Source organism: Protopterus annectens, chromosome 8.part0, assembly GCF_019279795.1.
Source record: "Protopterus annectens isolate FY-2018-M chromosome 8.part0, PAN1.0, whole genome shotgun sequence".
In the NCBI taxonomy this organism is placed as follows: Eukaryota; Metazoa; Chordata; order Ceratodontiformes; family Protopteridae; genus Protopterus; species Protopterus annectens.
The window spans coordinates 1,651,544,512-1,651,563,073 of record NC_056741.1 but is presented as its reverse complement, the minus strand read 5'-3'; positions in this window follow the sequence as shown (position 1 = coordinate 1,651,563,073).

The window sequence follows — 18,562 nt, the reverse complement described above, 5'->3', positions numbered from 1 at the left end:
GTGGAGGTGATATGCCTAGCCAAGAACATACCAAAGGGGGGTGCTGTATCCTATTACTAGCCTTATACGGGAGGAGTAAAGGAGGCCAATGGCTTCCTTGGTTCTAGAAGATACATCTCTGGTAACTAGTCTGTCTATATAAACATATTTCCCAACAGTGGTCACATTTTAGTCAAATATTGGGTCACTGTCAATAATTTGCCCAACTCCCTAACAAATGGATCAGTTGTTAATGTGGTGTCTCCTATGTGATAGCAGCAGGAGTACCTAGGTTTGCCAAATGACTCAGTGTTGCATTTTTTACATTTAGTTTAAAGTGTAAATTGAATGTGTCCACTGATATGTTGGCAATATCCTCGGGGACAAGTATGTCATGTTATGTTGTATTAACTCGGAGCACTGCTTATTTCTCAGGTTCCTATTATAGCTGAAGAAGGTTTTTTGGTTATTCTTAGGATGGGTGGTAGCTCATAATTCATACTGGGTCTATATTAGATCAGCGAATGCTTAAAAAAGTGAACGCTGATTGATCAAACTTATGTAAGCGAAAGCTTACAATCTTGAACTGTCAGATCAGCAATTTTTTCCCTAGGGAAAAAATCGCTGATCCAAAACACATACACACAACACAAGCACACCAAACAAACAGCAATCCACACACATACACCTAAAATCTGACACCTAACCCTACACTAAACTATACACACACCACTAACTATCCACTTACCTTAACCCAAACCCTAACCCTAAGGTTAGTCACTATCGCACACTCACCTCATCTGCTTCCTAACCCTAACTCACCTAACCCGCCCTAACCATCACTTCCACACAATCGCACACAAACCTAACCCACGCCCTAATCCTAACTCACCTAACCCACCCTAATACTCACATCCACACAATCGCACACTTACCTGAATCTGACCCGTAACTTTTCACCACAGCACTGAAAATACCGAAGCAACAGAAACGGACAACTGAATTCTATCCCTAGGAAAAAAATTGGGTTTCTGTTGCTTCGATATTTTAAACATTCGCTTAAATAAGTTCGATCAATCAGCGTTCGCTTTTTTAAGCATTCGCTGATCTAATATAGACCCTTCATACTTGCTCTTAGAAGATTTTAAGTTTGTTTCAAAGGTCTTTGTTGATAATTTTAAACTTATCCATAGCTGATAGGGTGTTACTTTTATTTTTATGGGCTATGGGTTTTGTCCTCTTATTGTACAGTTTGTTGACACTGCAGTCCCACAAAACACGTTTGTTCTTTAACTTGGCACTATATTTATGTCTTATGGGGAGTGAGGCTTCAATGCTAGCTTGGAGATGGGTGTAGAATTCATCCATGAAAACTACAGTGTATAAAGCAAGGTCATTTAGTCAAGGATGGTATTGGAATTTTATTAGCTGGAGCAGATTTGTCTTAGAGCTAAATAATGTAAAAGTCACAGCAAACTGTCATTTAGAACTAGCCTAAATGAAATGTTGGGCATCAGCTCAATTCTTGAGATTGCAAAATAATGTGGAACACATAAAAGTAGAGGAATAAACATAACTACCAAATACAATACTACTCCCAATACACACAAGATCAAAGACATTTACCAACACTCATATGAAAATAATACCCTCCCCTGTGTTAAATTAACAACCCTATTTAAAATAACATAAAACATACTACAAATTGAAATGCCCAAGTTTTTTGTCTAATATTGCATCTGACTGAGTTAAATAACACTGACTATGGACATAATAAATAAATATTGCACTTACTTGGAAAAAATCTAAGTATATATTGCACAAATAAATAAAAATTGGCTTATGTGTCCAGACCCCTGGGACTAGTGCCGGAGTTCAGTAGTCTAATCACTGTAGGGTAGAAACTGTTACTGAATCTTGGAGTCTTGTAGAGTTTGTATATGGAGGGATTTCAAAGTGACTCAGGTCTCACACCCAAAGTGAATGTTATTCTATAATGGTCAGAGCTGATCAGTGATTATGTAATTGTGGGTTCGGAGTATGATTGGTGGTGCTTGGGGGCTATATTCAGCATGCAGAAATCACAAGTTGTCCGATTTTACATAGCACTAAATTTAACTCTGCTTTCTGAATTACTTCAGTGAGTAAACAGTAGCAAGAGCCTTGTAGTTAAGTGTGTAAATAAGCAAGTCTTCCTAAGTAGTGAATTGTTAATACCTGGGGAGAGGATTATTACTTTGCACCCATATAAGTACTTACTCCAGCAATAAATGAGTCTTTGTAGCAGTTAACAGGTTGCTAGGAAAAGAGAAAATTCTTTGTTAGCAATATACTAGAGACTTGCAACACAAAGGTTATATATTCTGAGAGTTTTTTGCCACATGTCAGGTGACAGCTGTAAAACCTGTGACAGTGATTGCAATCTTAGTGAATTTTATTGAAAAGTGTAAAGCTGATTCAACTGAAAAAAGAGGGAACAAAGAGGTAATAAATAAGGTAATCCCTAGGAGTCACGAACAGTTGTGTAGGCACCACACTAAGCATACACAATGTAAGCATGTTAGCCAGGTAAGGAGTAGTGCTAACCGAATATGCATGCTGCTCATCTTGCTCAAGTGTTTACAAGCACCTTTTCATGGTCAGCAACAGGTTCAGGGCCATGAATGATGCTTGCAACCAGAAGCACAGAATGTAAGCAAAACGGCTCTCAGTTACACCATGCTCACATATGAGCACGTGCTGTAGCCCAGGCATATTAAGGGAAAGTACAGGGAAAAAATATAGGAGGGGAAGTTAAATGGGGGAATTGTACACAGATTGTGCTACATTGCATAATTAATGTTGAAGGGAAAATATTTAAAGTGTACTCATACACCGAAGTGTATAAGAAGCATTTCTGACATAAGTCCCGCAATATTGATGTAATAATGATTAATGTCAATGCCAGTCCTGCAGTTATACAAAATAAATAAGAATGGACATGCTAATAAAGGACGTGATAGGGATAAAGCTGAAATGTAACAAAGAGGAGTGAAAATATGATACGCATGTTAATTAAATGCTGAGTTGAGATAATGGCAAAGACGGAAGATATCTTATGGAATGAATGCATAGATTGCAGTTAATGATGAGACGTATAGACAGGGAATTTATGCATGCAAGATGACACAACTGTTGTACTCCCCACCACAGCCTGTAGACACAAGAACAAAAGGACCTTACAGCTGTAAAGTAAGCCAAATGAGAAACGAATATGTTTTTACAAAGAAATGACAGTTGCACCAATGTGAAATGCGTTCATCACCTATGAACATGTAATAGACAAGCACATGTTGTATAGTTGTACAAATGCTAAATGGCAATCTAACAACACACAACATATATAAATGACAAATGACTAGACAGATCAGATAACATGTCATAAGTCCTTTTTCTCCATTGCTCATTTGCAAACATCTCCGATATAGTAATACTGGGCATGCTCAGTAACATAGCAACAATTTAACAGCAGCAACACAAAGGAAAATGTTATAACAGAGGACCAATGACAGTTTCTGATGATCTGGCAGCAGGCCATACAGTAGGAAACATTTATTGGATCCCTCATCTGCCATTAAGTTGTATAGTATGACAAAAACAATTGCAGTAATAAAGACATGTCCGGATGAAGACATGCAATACAGAGCATAACTGTCTTGTGAACAGGCAATGCATGTGAGCAATGAATGATATGAGAAACATTTGCATCAAGTCATTTTTAAACACATGCCAGTACAGATATCAGAGATATGCATTACAATCACAGTCACCACAGAAATATTCATATAAGTAATGTCATGAAGAACAGCCTTGAAGGGCTTACAGCAATTTCCTATCATATGAGGTATATGAATGACCTACCTTGTTGGAAAAGGCCATTGGAAATGGAGGTTCTTTAAATGTGCCATAATTTATTGTCTTTGTGTTAGCCACTGTTGTCTAATACATTTTTCTGACAGATTTTACCAGATTCAAACCCCTGCTTATTATACAAGGCTCTTTCCAGACCTCTGTATTGACTGCATGGGCCACATCAGATAGCAATGGAGGCTGTCAGAAATAAATTAACTGAATGAGTGCATTAAGACAGGAGTTACAATTATAATATGAACAATCGAATTTAGTCAGAATGCCAGAAAGGAGATAAATAAGTTACTGTCCACACAACAATGAGCAGTACAATATCAAATGTTTCCATCATGCTGAACACACACTGTACGAGAATTGAATCACATTCTATCTGTGTGGGCATGGTATACAAACCAGCACTCAATACACATGCCACAGGAGCACTCAGCACAACATGTCCCAAATAACAATTTCACTGCTATGCAGTCACAAACTATAATGATATATCATTGTCCAGCACAGAAATGGATAACAGTAACTAGATACAATGGTGTTTATGTAACGTCAGTACATTCACATAACGTTGTGCCTTTCGGGAATTGAACAGCAAGTTATGTGACTCTGCTGTCTAATGACATGTCTATCAACCATAAGCACCACAGTGGAAGCCCTAACACTACTGTGACATTCCATAGGTTCATAGGTTGGTACTAGGCTATCGGCCCTAGGGCCTATACAAGCCTAGCCATAACAATTCCCTGGCTATTTCTTCCAACAGTATTTACTTCCCTGGTCCCCTGTCTAGCAGGGCAACTGACATGATCCCCGGGTGAATTTCCTATCTCCCATCCAGTCATCAAGGTTCCTTTTGAAGACGGCCAAAGAGGCGCTCTGCTTGACATGTATGGGCAGTCTATTCCAGAGTCTGGGGAGTCTCTGGGTCAGGAACCTATCCCTCCAGCATGTTTTGTTCATTGTGATGATAAGGTTTAGATCCCTGGAGCGTGTGACTCTGTGGGATTGGGATTTCTTTAAGTATAGCATGTCCAACAGCTGTAGGTTTGACATGGCCTTGTATGTTAAGCAGAGATCGCCTCTGAGTAGATGAAATGCGACAGAGTATAGGTAGAGTTTTTTTAGATGGTCAGCATAGGGCATCTGCTTTAGGCCTGTGATTCTTTTAGTGAGGTATTTCTGCAGCTTTTCCAGTTGTTGCAGATGTCTTGAGAGGTACATACCAAATGGGGCATTGTATCCTATAATGGGTCTAATGCGGGATGAGTACAGTGGGACAATGACCTCCTTTTTTCTGGATGAAACACCCTTAGTGATGAGGTGTGCCACACAGAAGGCTTTCCTGACTGTTGTGGCAATGTGGTTATCGAAGGTGAGACCAATGTCCACCTGTATCCCTTAGTCTCTTATCACACTTTCGGTGTTTAGTGTACTGCCACCTATGTGGTAATTCACGGGTACATGTTTTTTTCCCCAAAGGGGATAACTATACATTTCTTGGCATTGAGCTTGAGTCCATGGCTCTGGCACCAAGCATCTGTTTCTGTAAGGCCCTTTTGTAGAATATCCACATCATTTGGGGATTCAATAATGGCACCCAGTTAGGAGTCATCTGCAATCCCTTAGTGTTGGCATCTATTTCAGAGAAGTAGATGCCAAACAAGAGTGGTCATAGGACTGAACCCTGAGGTACTCCACTTGTCTGGAGCTGGATTTGGAGTTGGCTACTTTTACAGTGTGGGTTCTGTCAGTAAGCCAGTTGGCAACCCATTGAGTGATGTAGGGATTAATGCCCAACTTAGTAAGTTTGTCTATGATTCCAGAGTGGGGGATGGTGTCGAAGGCCTTGGCGAGGTCCAGATAGGCTGTGTGGACCACAGCTCTGGAGACTGATTCAAAGAATTCAATCAGGTTCAGGAGGCAAGATCGGCCCTTCACGAACCCAAACTGCATGTGGTCCAGTGTTTGAAGGTTGCCAATGTCTTTGTTTATAAGTTCCATATTAATACGTTCCATGGCCTTGCAGATCAGGCTCATAAGACTGATGGGGTAGTAGTTCCTGGGATCCAAGGTGGATCCCCCTTGTGGAGTGGGATAACTGTAGCTGTGTGCCACTCAATGGGCATGAAGCCTGAGGTGAGGCTATGATTAAACATGACACTTAGGTGAGGTGCCAGTTCATTTTGTAGTTCATGTAGTACACAGCCTGGGATGTCGTGTGGTCCCAAGGATGCTGTATTCGTAGCTTTGGAGAGTGCATTTTTTACCTGTGTGGCCACCGATGCCAATTTATTACATAAGATGTATGTGTGGTAAATAATCTCTGAGATAAAAGAAATGCTGGAGGCATTTCCCAGTTTAAGTGGACACATTATAAATGTTGTGGATACCATTCATGCATTACAGTATAAGGCCCAACAAAGATAAAATGCACTGAATGTGGATGTTGAATGCATGAACATTTGACAACAGAAAATACATATTTTACATGATGAATGCTCCATGGTAAAGTGTCTGAGATATCTTGGTATGTGAAGGCCTTACATCATGTTATTGCTGCAAGGGATGTGTGTCCCTGTAATTGCCGTACTAAGGCAACAACAGACAGAATGTCATCAATTCCCTTTTGCTAGAGGATAACACTTCCTACATATGTTATTTAAGGAAAAAGCAGTCACATGTCAACATTACTTTGAATAAAAGCATTGTTGTGTGGCAAATTATCATAGCATTTTGTAAATGGCATCAACATCTATACAAATACAAAGCAAATGTGTTTGAAAACAGTGTTAGTGACATGGACAGTCACATTAAGACTGACAAAATGCAGTCTGAGCAGTAATGGCTGGATGTGAAATAACTACTCAAGATCACAAGCTACAGATTACAGCCTGAATCACCAGAGCCACATAACATGTTGAGGTACAACTGGGACAGTGCATAGTTAATGGATGACATCACCACTGAGCAGGAAGTTAATGCTAAAATGTGTACAAAGTGATCAAACTGCACTGTACAGCTACACATCATATACATATTTGAAGAGTAGTATACACAGTATGAGTGTGAAAGATACACTCACAGCTGGCCTCAAACATCCTACATATGTAGTTGCACAGTGTGCAAAGCACAGTAACAAAGTCATGCAACACAGGTGAATTCACACTCCAAATGTGAGATACTTCTGGCATGGTAGCATTATGTAATCATTGTGTGGCCAAAAAGATGATTTCACTGTGGATGATAGGATTTGCTAGTGTCACAGAGTGCCACTGTAAATCCATCTCATAATTAGAGGTGCACATAAAGGTGGACAACATTATATGCCACTAATCACAGACATTATTTAAGCAGTGATAGACTTGAATCCCCTACGTATCCACTTACGACATCTACAGAGCACATTATTAGCAGCCAGTGACACAGGGCAATACTGAGTACAAGTGAGATATACAGTATCTAAGAAGGGATGACATCTTCAGTGTATTGCCAAGAAAATGCATTTGCTAAAATTAGTTTTACCAGCCATCTGGAGTTGTAAAAATTGCCACTGTAAATGTGGGCAAAACAATCGTAAATTAATTTGCAGTCACACTGTAGAAGTTAAGCACTGTTGTATTAAAACTTCCTTGCTATTTACACATTCTAGAGAATAGTGTAAGACATGCAAGCACCACAGGAGAAGTCCGACATTTAAATAGAGACAGTTCACTTATGAAGAATGACCTTATCAGTGTGATGTACCAGAAGTGCAGGCACACAATATAGTTTTGTAATTGTGTCCTCTTATTGTTGACCCAGAAAACACCTGTCATTTGATAAATGAAAACACTCTGCCCCATCGCACTAAGCAAATGTTTGCATTTCTTTTCCTCTAAAAACATTAAATTGCTATTTTTTCAGTCTATGACACTCTTATCGGAAGCATTAATTTAGACAGATGAGGACAGAATATGGCATAGAAAGCCATGTTGTCTAAGTAATGTCTAGAAAATTGTGCTCGTTAGAGTATAAACAGTTTGCATAGCTACACCCTTGTGTTGCAAATAAGTTGTGGATGTGAAAGGTTGGATTAGGGGATGGTGGAGTCATATAGCAGTTTAAAACATGTATCCAGAGTAGAAGTTGATTGATCACACTCTCACTTAACTGTAAACACCCCCACTCACACACAAGTTCCTCATATTGAGCAATGAACCTCTTACTTACCTAGTTACACAATGTAGAAAGTACTGTGTTAGTTACAAATGCTGTTAAGGGTAGATAGTGCACTTTTATCAGGATATCCTCATGAGTACCTTTCATAGAGGATGTTTCAGTAAAAAGAGGGATAAGGGGAGCTGTGTGAAGAGTTAAATGTATTTTTTCAGGGCAAGTGGATACAGCACCAAATGTTATAGTCTTACATACACAGAAACAAACACAAACAAGTTGCCCATGTTTTGTCTTGAACCTCCTACCAGTTTAGATATTAAATCTTCAGAACACTCTATTAGTCACAAGCAACACAGGAGAGGACTACCATTAACAATGTAAAATAGGACATTTAATTTTTTTTTAACATTTACTGTTTGAAATAAATGGTCCTGTGCAACAAATGCATATGTGTGCTCAGGACAATGTAATATCGCTACATCGTTTAAAGCTTCGTTTTTATTTTTTGCAACAGTTTTAGTGAGCTTTTAACCTCGTGTATTAAAGTTGGAATATTTTAACTGTGGTGGTGTACTCAGCATCTCTTGCCTCATTTGTATCTTTTTCTGAGACACATTTAGTATTGGGAGCTTATTCAACGCTATTTAACATATTTTTTCTGTTCTCACTACACATGGCAGAAAGCAATTTGCTGATGGAGAACAACAGAAATAGAAAGGAACAAATGAAAACTTTTTCTGAGTTTTTAGGCAAACTAAAAGGTCAGAAGACAAAGAAACTGGTACGAGATTTTCAGGACTTCAAGCAAGGGGCATATTTTTGACTGGCCAAGAGAGGAAAGGGTGACTCAAAGACAAGGCAGACCATTCCTAAGGAACCATTCTAATATGGTAGATACAGGCCATATTATGGAAACCAGCAATATACCCAATAGTAAGATGGATGTTACAACTTGTATAGCCAAAAAGGTGCAAGCTAGTACTTCTACATCCACTGCTTCCATGAATGGCTTATCCATTTACCCTCTGGTTCTTCAACAGTTACTTGACCTAAGGAAGGAGCTATTTTCCCCTTTTTCCTATCAACAGCCTGGTATAGGAATAAGATGCATGATCTATTAAATGATATGGAAACATACAAAGTCATCAGTAGAAATGTAGTAGACAGGATGGTTAGGAATATACAGAATACATTGAATGACTTACTCTTGGAAAGACACATTACCAAGGAACTGTTTGATTTCTTTGAGATGATTCACCCTACTATTCCAGCCATAAGCGGCTTGCCGAAGATACATAAAAGCCTTGCAAACCCTCCTCTAGGTCCCATAGTTGCAGGGAGAGGTTGGGTGAGAAAACGAGTTAAAGCTCATACCAAAAGCAAAAACAGTGCTGAAAGTTTCAGGTAGTTTCTTAAAGGATTTCTCGAAGAGAATACATGAAATGGATGATATGGCCAATTTGATACTAGTGACAATGGATGGAAACAATTTATTTACAGTAATACCTCACATCTACGGTATTGAGGCAGTTAGAAAATTTTCATCACTGGGACTGAATCCCAGTTTAATAAGCTCTTTACTGGAATTAATTTTGGAGAACAATATATTTTCTTATGGTAGTACTTATTATTGGCAAGTGTGGGGAATATCCAATAGTTATTCAAACACAGTCTTGGGACAATGGGAATCAGTACATGTCCTGTGTGATACTAACCCCTGGATGACAAATATCACATACTATGGACTTTTGTGGATGATATTTTTATTCTATGGAATGGGACTGAGGATCAGCTTAAGTGCTTTTGTTAGTACCTTAAAAGTACCTCAGAATTTTTGAAATTTACAGTTCAGCACTCAAGGAAAGATAGACTTCCTTGACATACATTCGCAGCTAGACCAGACTAATGGAATAAGCATGAATCTCCATAGCAAGAGCACATGGAAGAATCATTTTTTTGCATAGAAGCAGTATGCATCCTGGATTTGTCCATAGGAACATCTATGAGAAGCAGCTCACATGGATATTCAGGCTATGCACGGATGAGCACACATTTCAGAAAGAATGTAAACAACTAGAAGAACACTTGTCCAAAAGAGGCTATAGTGGAAATGACCTGATAGCCAAAATACACCCTGAAACTATGAGATGAACCAAAGGACACCCCTATTTCTCCAGACACAATACTGATGATGTAACATCAGATACAACTCAAGTTGCAAGGAATTTTGGAAGACCTAATTAGAATTGTGTCATTACCTTCAGTACAGACAATAAGAAAGTATGTGATGTTATCAGAAGGTTTTGGCCCATTCTAACTGAAGATGAAATAATAAAAAAACATTGTAGGTAAATGACCAAGGTTTACATTCAAAAATAAGAACATTAAGAGACTCCTTTGTAATAAAAGATGGCTTTTGTAAGAACAACATCAATATTTTGAGACAAGGAACGCACAAATGCAGCAGATGTAAAGCCTGCTATTTTATTGACAATAGTAACACCTTTATCCACCCAACAACAGACAAGAGATATGTGTTCAATGATAAAGCAACCTGTAATAGTGAACATTTTAGTTTATATATCATGCTGCCATCTCTGCTCCTGTTTCTATGTAGGTAAAACCTAGGGATAGATATATGACAGGTGGATTTTCTCCTCTTTGTACTGTCCAGAATGCTGAGAAAGAACACCATTGCTAAGTGTATTTGCTGTACCTCAGGCAACCTAAATTAATATTTTTTTTACTTTTTTTGTTAGGTAGTGAAGTGTGTTTCTGCTCTGTTAAGCAGCAAGCAAACGGAAATAAAATGAAAAAAAAAGAAATAAAATAAAGTGTAAAGTACATATTGTGAATAATTGCAATGTATTTCTAAACAGGATTTGAGCAATGCTTCATTTGGCTTATTTCCCTCAATTCACTTCAATTATACCTTGTACCACAAAATTTGACATCTGTTAGTTGCATTCTCTGAAGTAAGTACTATCCATGTTCCGGAGGGCTGCACAAAAATGCCAGGCCTATTCACTCTACATAAGGCAGCCTAAACTAAATTATTCACTTTTTTCCTTAGGCAGAGAAATGTTTGTATGCTGCTGAGTGGAGAGCAAATGGAAAAGACATTAAAAAATAAATATATGATACAGAAAAAAAAACAGAAAGTAAATGAAAAACAATAAATGGGTATATGTAGCAATGACCAGAGCAAGAAGTGCATTCAAGTGAAACATTCATCCTTGTCATATCTCTTGCAACATCAGATATGCACTTTGTGGAACACATTATCAGACTTGCAGTTAATGACATATAATGGCAAATTAGAGAAAAAAAGATTGCATTGTTGTTAGAATGGTGACAGTTGCTTTTTAAATAATACAATGGTATCACAAAATCTTATGAAACATGTATTCAGACAACCCTCTGTAAAATTATCATTTATGTGGATTTGAACCATGCATCAGATGGCCTTTATCTCTAAGCTTACTACACTTAACACCTTGTGCCACAGTGAAAGTAACCTGTCAGGCATATTTTCTTTCCTGAGTACTATCTACAGTGCTGATGGCCATGCAATGTGGGCTGAATGATATCTGCTACATAAGCAGCTTAAACTAAAATTTTCACTTTTTCCTTAAGCCATGAATGTGAGTTTCATGCTGCCAAGCAGTGTGCAAATGCAGAAGGCAATATTTATCAGAAGCATTCAAACAGCATTTTGGAAATAGCAACATGAAGACACATGCAAAGGATTCAACACTGCACATGTAGCAATAAGCACAGTTAGCACTGCATTTCAGTAATAAATTCAGTTGTCTCAGATCTCATTGCCACATCAGTACTATCATGTATGTGTTACAATATCAGGACTTTAGCTAATGCCATGGGAATGGAGAGGGGCACATGGAACAGCAGAAATACTTTAATTGTTCACACAGCACATGCAATTAATATTTACATACTTTCAAATGACTTATCTGTTAGTTTTAGTCATTACTGACTTTACTTGAGTTTCAAACATCAACACATTCATACAACAAAATGAACTTCAGGATTTAGTATGAACACCCTCAGTAAAATGATTCAGGAATGGTTTCAATCCCTGTATAATGTATACTATTTCTCTAAGCTCTATACCTTTACACATTATGCCCCAGAGATGGAATTGTTTTAACTTTAATTTCCTCACTCAGTACTGTTCAGCCTGCTGAGGAAAGTACAACAATGCCAGTCTTCATTGTGCTATTGATGGCAGTCCAAATAAAATTTGTCAGTTTTCAGCTCAGGCAGTGAAATGCAGTTCAATCCTGCTGATCTCTGCCAATCAATGGAGGACTATGGCAAATGACAAAGGAAAAAAAATGATTGTAGATCAAATACTTTAAATGTACATTTCACATTTTAAGCAACATTCTTATTTTGCAACAGGAACAGGTTAGATTTGAACACTCAAACATAGATACTGTATTTCCCATAGCTGACAAAGACTAATAGTTTAAGTGTAAAGATAATGTGACATTGTATCAAGTCACATTAAGAGTGCAACAGAAACAACTTATACAAATTGTTCTTTTTCATCTGGCAGTAGATGTCTGGATGACTGGGATATTGAAAACAGTTGGGATATCCATGTACTCACACAGTATTATGCAATGTCTGAAAACACTGCAAGTGTACCCCTTTCTTTCTGTATGGTGCCTCATTACATTAACTATGCTTTAACAGCAAATATATCCCTGTTTTATTGTCATATGTTATCTTTACCAATGCTTAAAGTACTCCCTTGAATATGACATTGTATCAAGTCACATTAAGAGTGCAACAGAAACAACTTATACAAATTGTTCTTTTTCATCTGGCAGTAGATGTCTGGATGATTGGGATATTGATAACAGTTGGGATATCCATGTACTCACACAGTATTATGCAATGTCTGAAAACACTGCAAGTGTATCCCTTTCTTTCTGTATGGTGCCTCATTACCTTAACTATGCTTTAACAGCAAATCTATCCCTGTTTTATTGTCATATGTTATCTTTACCAATGCTTAAAGTACTCCCTTGAATATGAAAAACATTTCTTACTAAGGGGAAGTATGGTCAATAAAACCAGCATCTGAATGTTAAGACTGTCACACTCCTAAATCACTGGACACACTCTCAGACTTTTGTGTAAGTCTCTTCTCCCTGACACACTATCAGTAGGTGTACATCAAAGAGGGGAAACAGTGAAAGCTGATTTTTGCTGCAGTCAGAGTAATCATACACACCTGCAAGCCATTAGCAGGGAACACTACTCAGTGCTCATCCTTCATTGCTAAGGCATGTGCATGTAATCATGTAGGTCCTTACGCCATGTTTACATTCCCTTCACTTAGTGCAGATTGTAGTATTCAGTAATGCTAATGCTTTAAACCCTCATTTGCATACTCCAATGCTCACAGAGCTGACTCTGCACTATAGAAAGGTAATCATGTAGGTAATACTGTTATATCATGCTTGCTGGGGAGACTGTTTAGATCCAGAGAGCTCACTACTGCAAAAAAAAAAGCACAACTTTTTCAGAATTATATTTTTTTTACACTGCACCATTGTCAAGGTAAGTTGCTATTTCTTACATAAAGATTTTACTTTAGCATTTAAAAGTGAATCACACTGACCACTATTTTTTTTTAATCTCAAAATTTTTTTTATCCTTTTTTTTTGGCATAGCCATGTCTGCATTACAAAAAGTATGCTACAGAATTCTACATGACCTATTTTTGTAGTTTGTATTTCATGAGTCTATTATAAATACAAAAATAGCCAAGGCTAGAAGGTACAAACAGGAATTTATTGTAACAGTAAAAGCTTTTGTGGGCACACATACACCCACTTCTTCAGGGACCTTAAGAAGTGGGTGTATGTGTGCCCAAGAAAGTGCTCACTGTTACAATAAATTTTTGTTTGTACCTTCTAGCCTTGACTATTTTTTGTTTTTATAGTAGTCCTACAGTTTGTTTGTATTTCATGGGTCTATATTTGGCTATTAAAAACACAGATCCTCAAATGGCTAAATATCAAATGTAAAACATCTAAACAGAAAATTACTGAATAAGTATAACTTTGAAAATACATTCATCAAAGTGCCATAGTGGGCCAACATCACAAACACAACCAACCAAGTTAGGGGCTTCGCACCCCACACCCCCAATGGGGGGCTACACCTCCACACCCCCAGTAACTATATATACTAACTCTGAGATTGCACTACAGTGGGGGATAGTGCACATATAAAAGGTTTCCATCACTTACCTTATGCATTGTACTAATTCCTGGTTGTTGGCCAACTATAGTCATTCAATGAATTTATTTTCAAAGTTATATGTGTTTGGTAATTTTCTATTTAGATGTTTTAAGTTTGATATTTAATTGTTTGAGGATTTTTTTTTTATGCCTGAACATGGACCCATACTTCAGTTGATGTTTGCACAGTTATTGCAGATGACTATATTATAACTTTGTAGGAAGGTCTGGAATTTTTACCTCTGTTAAAAAAAAAAACTGTTCTGTTTTTGGATTTCTACTTGACTAATCTCCACAGCAGTGGATGTGGCAGTTACAATAGTTTTGCCTTATGTGTCTAGTACTACATTTTTAATTATCATTAATGCTGCAATGTATTACACAGTTAAACCTGTATTATTTCCATTATGCAAGTATTATAGATTGGTGTCGATATTTGATTTGAAAATTCTATTTGGGGTGAGGGCTCCTAACCTGGCTGTAGTCATAGGGAGCAATTACCTTTTAAAATGTTTGTGTGGATGTTGGATGCAGGCAGTCACACAACTTGAGTTTACAGCCATCCTGCCTGTATATTATATATGTAATTGTGTATGCTTGTTTCTGTTTCATGTCATATAGGGATATGGCACCCAAGAAGAAATCTGTACTACAAATGCCACCATATAGGTGATGCAGAAAATGAGGTCATAATCCAGGCCTTATGTCACTGTAGAGTTTTTCTGTTATGGAGAGCTGCAGGTGACCAATACGTCCAAGACAGGATATGCAAGCAGGTGGTCAATGACATTAATGCTGTCGCAGGGCATGGGAGAAGCTAATCCCAGATATGACACCAGGCAAGTGACATGATAACCTCAGCTCATAGCAGGGTGGCTGCAATTACCCAGGAACAGGTGGATAGTTTGTGTGTGTGTGTGGGGGGGGGGGGGAGGGTGGTCCTGCTACTAAACCAACACTAACTGAAACAGAGTAGCTCCTATACACTGTCAGAGATCCAGATAACTCAGCATAGGGTTTCACCAGAATCTTTGATGCTGATGCAGATGTGGACCACAGACCTGGCATGTTGCAAGGAGACCTACCAAGTATGTAAAATGCAAGTGTTAGTGTTATATCTTTATAGGCATATAACTAAAAATGTGTGATATATATATATATATATATATATATATATATATATATATATATATATATATACACACACACATATATATATATATATATATATATATATATATATATATATATATACATATATATATATATATATAGCCAGTGATAACAATGAGTCAGACTACAGTCATACTTTGCTTTGGGGGGGGGGGTCCAAATGTTCACTACATTTTTGTATGAGAACATTTTAATATGCACTTGTGAAGGAGATTATTATTTTTCTTGTTTCACATGAATTGTGATATTTGTCAGACTTCTTTCCTTTCCATTCCTCACATAGAAGCACTTCTGGACTGCAGACTACCACTGCACCTATACATGGTAAGCTCACATTTGATTATTGTTATTAGTGTATATAAGGAAGATTCAGCCCTTGTGAGAGTAAAGTTTTGTTTCTTTAGCATCTGTTAAAGTTTAACAGCTTTCATATAATGAAAATATGTGATCGGTTTTTTTCTCCATTTTTCTGTTTGTTGGGTTTATTGCTTGTTATCATAGGTGGTTCTGACAGTGGCATTATGGAACTCCTACTGCCTGATGCTGGAGTATTGGTAGTATCTGATGAAGATGGTGATGATGTAGAGGCACAATCTAGGGGTACAGGAGATCAGTCTGGCACTGAGGTTATGTCTCTCACATCCTCTGTCCATATTTCAGACACAATCAATATGCCTATGTATACTAATGACAAAAGACCTCCGACATAGGATAGGTTGAGGGTGACACAGTTAATCAGGCTAGTGTAGTTAAACCAATTGCAGAGTCAGTTTCTTCTCCCAGTATCCATCGTAAGGGTATGGTGCCACACAGGAGGGTTGGCTGTAGTGCTCAGAGGAGGCCTGCTGTCCACTATCTTCCTAATGTTGGGGTGTCATTAGGTGCATATGCACAGATGAAGGGCGTTAACCTGAAAGCTTTACTTGTGTGATTCATTTGAATAAATTTATCTGACAATGATAGTCCAGCAGTTTTTTTTTTTCTGTTTTACTGTTTTTGTCATTGACTTCATTTGCGCTGTGTTCCTGATTAGTTAGTAAGATATGTGTCATTAGGTACTGCCAGATGTATATGTAGTGCCATAGTGGAGGCACAGGCACATTACACACAGGCTTTGGAAGAGATAGTGCTACATCATGTGGGCAACTCATTTGGCAGGATGAACAACACACTGGATCAGAAAATGTCTGTGATGGAACATCTGTTGAGGGAAGGTGAGCATCCACCTGGCCACAGAGCCACTACATCTTCTGGTGTTATCATACATGGCAATGCAAGATCTCGCTCCATTAGTGATACTACAGCCATTGCTCTATTAGTGGTTGTGGTGTCCACAGCCAAATGTGGTAGGCCATGGGGTTGTGGTCCTGGATGTATTTGTGAGGAGATGTCATTCAGCAAACATAACAGACGTTTAAGTAGCACCCTGACTTCTAGTCAGGCCATGGAAGTAGCAGAGATGGTTTTCATGGTCAGAGTGACAACGCTGAATTAACTACTCTACCATACATGGCTTAACCTGTCCGAGATGCCAGGATGTAGTACTTGCACAGTGCTTGATTGTGTTCATGCAGACACAAAGACATAGAAAAAATGTTTTTCACATATATGCAAACTATCTGAAGAGGAGTGTTGAGTGCTATAAATCTGTTGTTACTGGTCCTGAACACTGTATATTCTGGAAAATAGATGTGTTTCTTACTTGCACATACTCACTTCATTGGTGTCAACCTTTCCCCTCCTGCCCTCCACCCTGTACAAATGGTTATGACTATGCCCTGCCCATTGCACGTGTCTTTGTGAGTTAGGGTTGCATATATGTCAAATGTACACAGTGAATAGCTGATGCTTGCTCACTCACAAGCTTGCATTTATTAGTATGCATTGCAGAAGAAAAAGTTGATTTATTGTTCATACTCATTTATGAATGATTGCTTCTATGATTTTTTAACCTCATTGCATTTCAGCTATTATTGTCATCATAACACTAGAAGCATTAGGTACTGATATAGTTGTAGAAATGATGATATAATTGACATGATCCATGTTTTATAGATGAGAGTCAATTGAAATGCCTGATTCACAGTATTGCTTGTAATACATAAGTGAATATAGGAAAATTTTGCCAGAGGAGATACTGACACAATTGTGCATCTCAGAGAAAGGCTCTGCTTAGGGTCATATACATATTTCCATATTAAACTAATATGTTCTAGAACTTATTTTTTTTTCTTTACAGGTTCCACATGTACCTTGTCTTTAGTGTAGGTACAAACTGTGCCCTTGCGGGTCGTCCCTGTCTAATGCTATCAGAACACAGCCATTACATGGTTAAATAAACGTCATTCTGTTTGGAAGGCATCATGTTTCCTATTTGTATGTGGGTGGGATCTTATCCTTTGAGCTATGTAGTGAGTGTGTGTGCTATCATAGGTTCATAGATTAGTACTAAGCTAACTGCCCTTGCGAGCCATTTTAAGCTTAGCCAATTATCCCTTGTGAGACTCAAACCCTGCACCTTGTGTTTGTAAGGCAAACACCTTAACCATTAAGCCACCCTCATCCTTTGCCTCTTAGTCAGAGCCAGGGCATACTGTTCATGCTTCCATCTGTCAATACCATATGTAGCTGATGGTTCTCAGACTCCTCATTTTTATCTGCTGCTGCTGGCCCATCCTGGGGTCCAGCCCCTTGCTGTCCTTGTTGAAACTACTTCCCAAGTAATTTATTGTATAACATGGTACAGACTGTAAACCGTTTGGCAGAGGTGCCAAAGTTGTATTGCAGTGCACCTCCTGATTTGTTTAGTCAATGGATCCTTGATCTCTACAATGCAAACACACATTCTATGATATTCCTAGTTTAAACATATGCCTGATTGTATCCTTGCTCAGTGGGATTGTATGGGTTTCTCAAATGTGTCATGATCCAGGGCTCCAGTACACAACTTGCACTAGATGACCTTGAGGGATATCACCCCTAGCAAGCTTGGTGTACAGTTGATAGGTATGCCATATGTGTGAGTCATGGAAACTGCCTGGGCTACCTACACAGATACTGTAGATGATCCC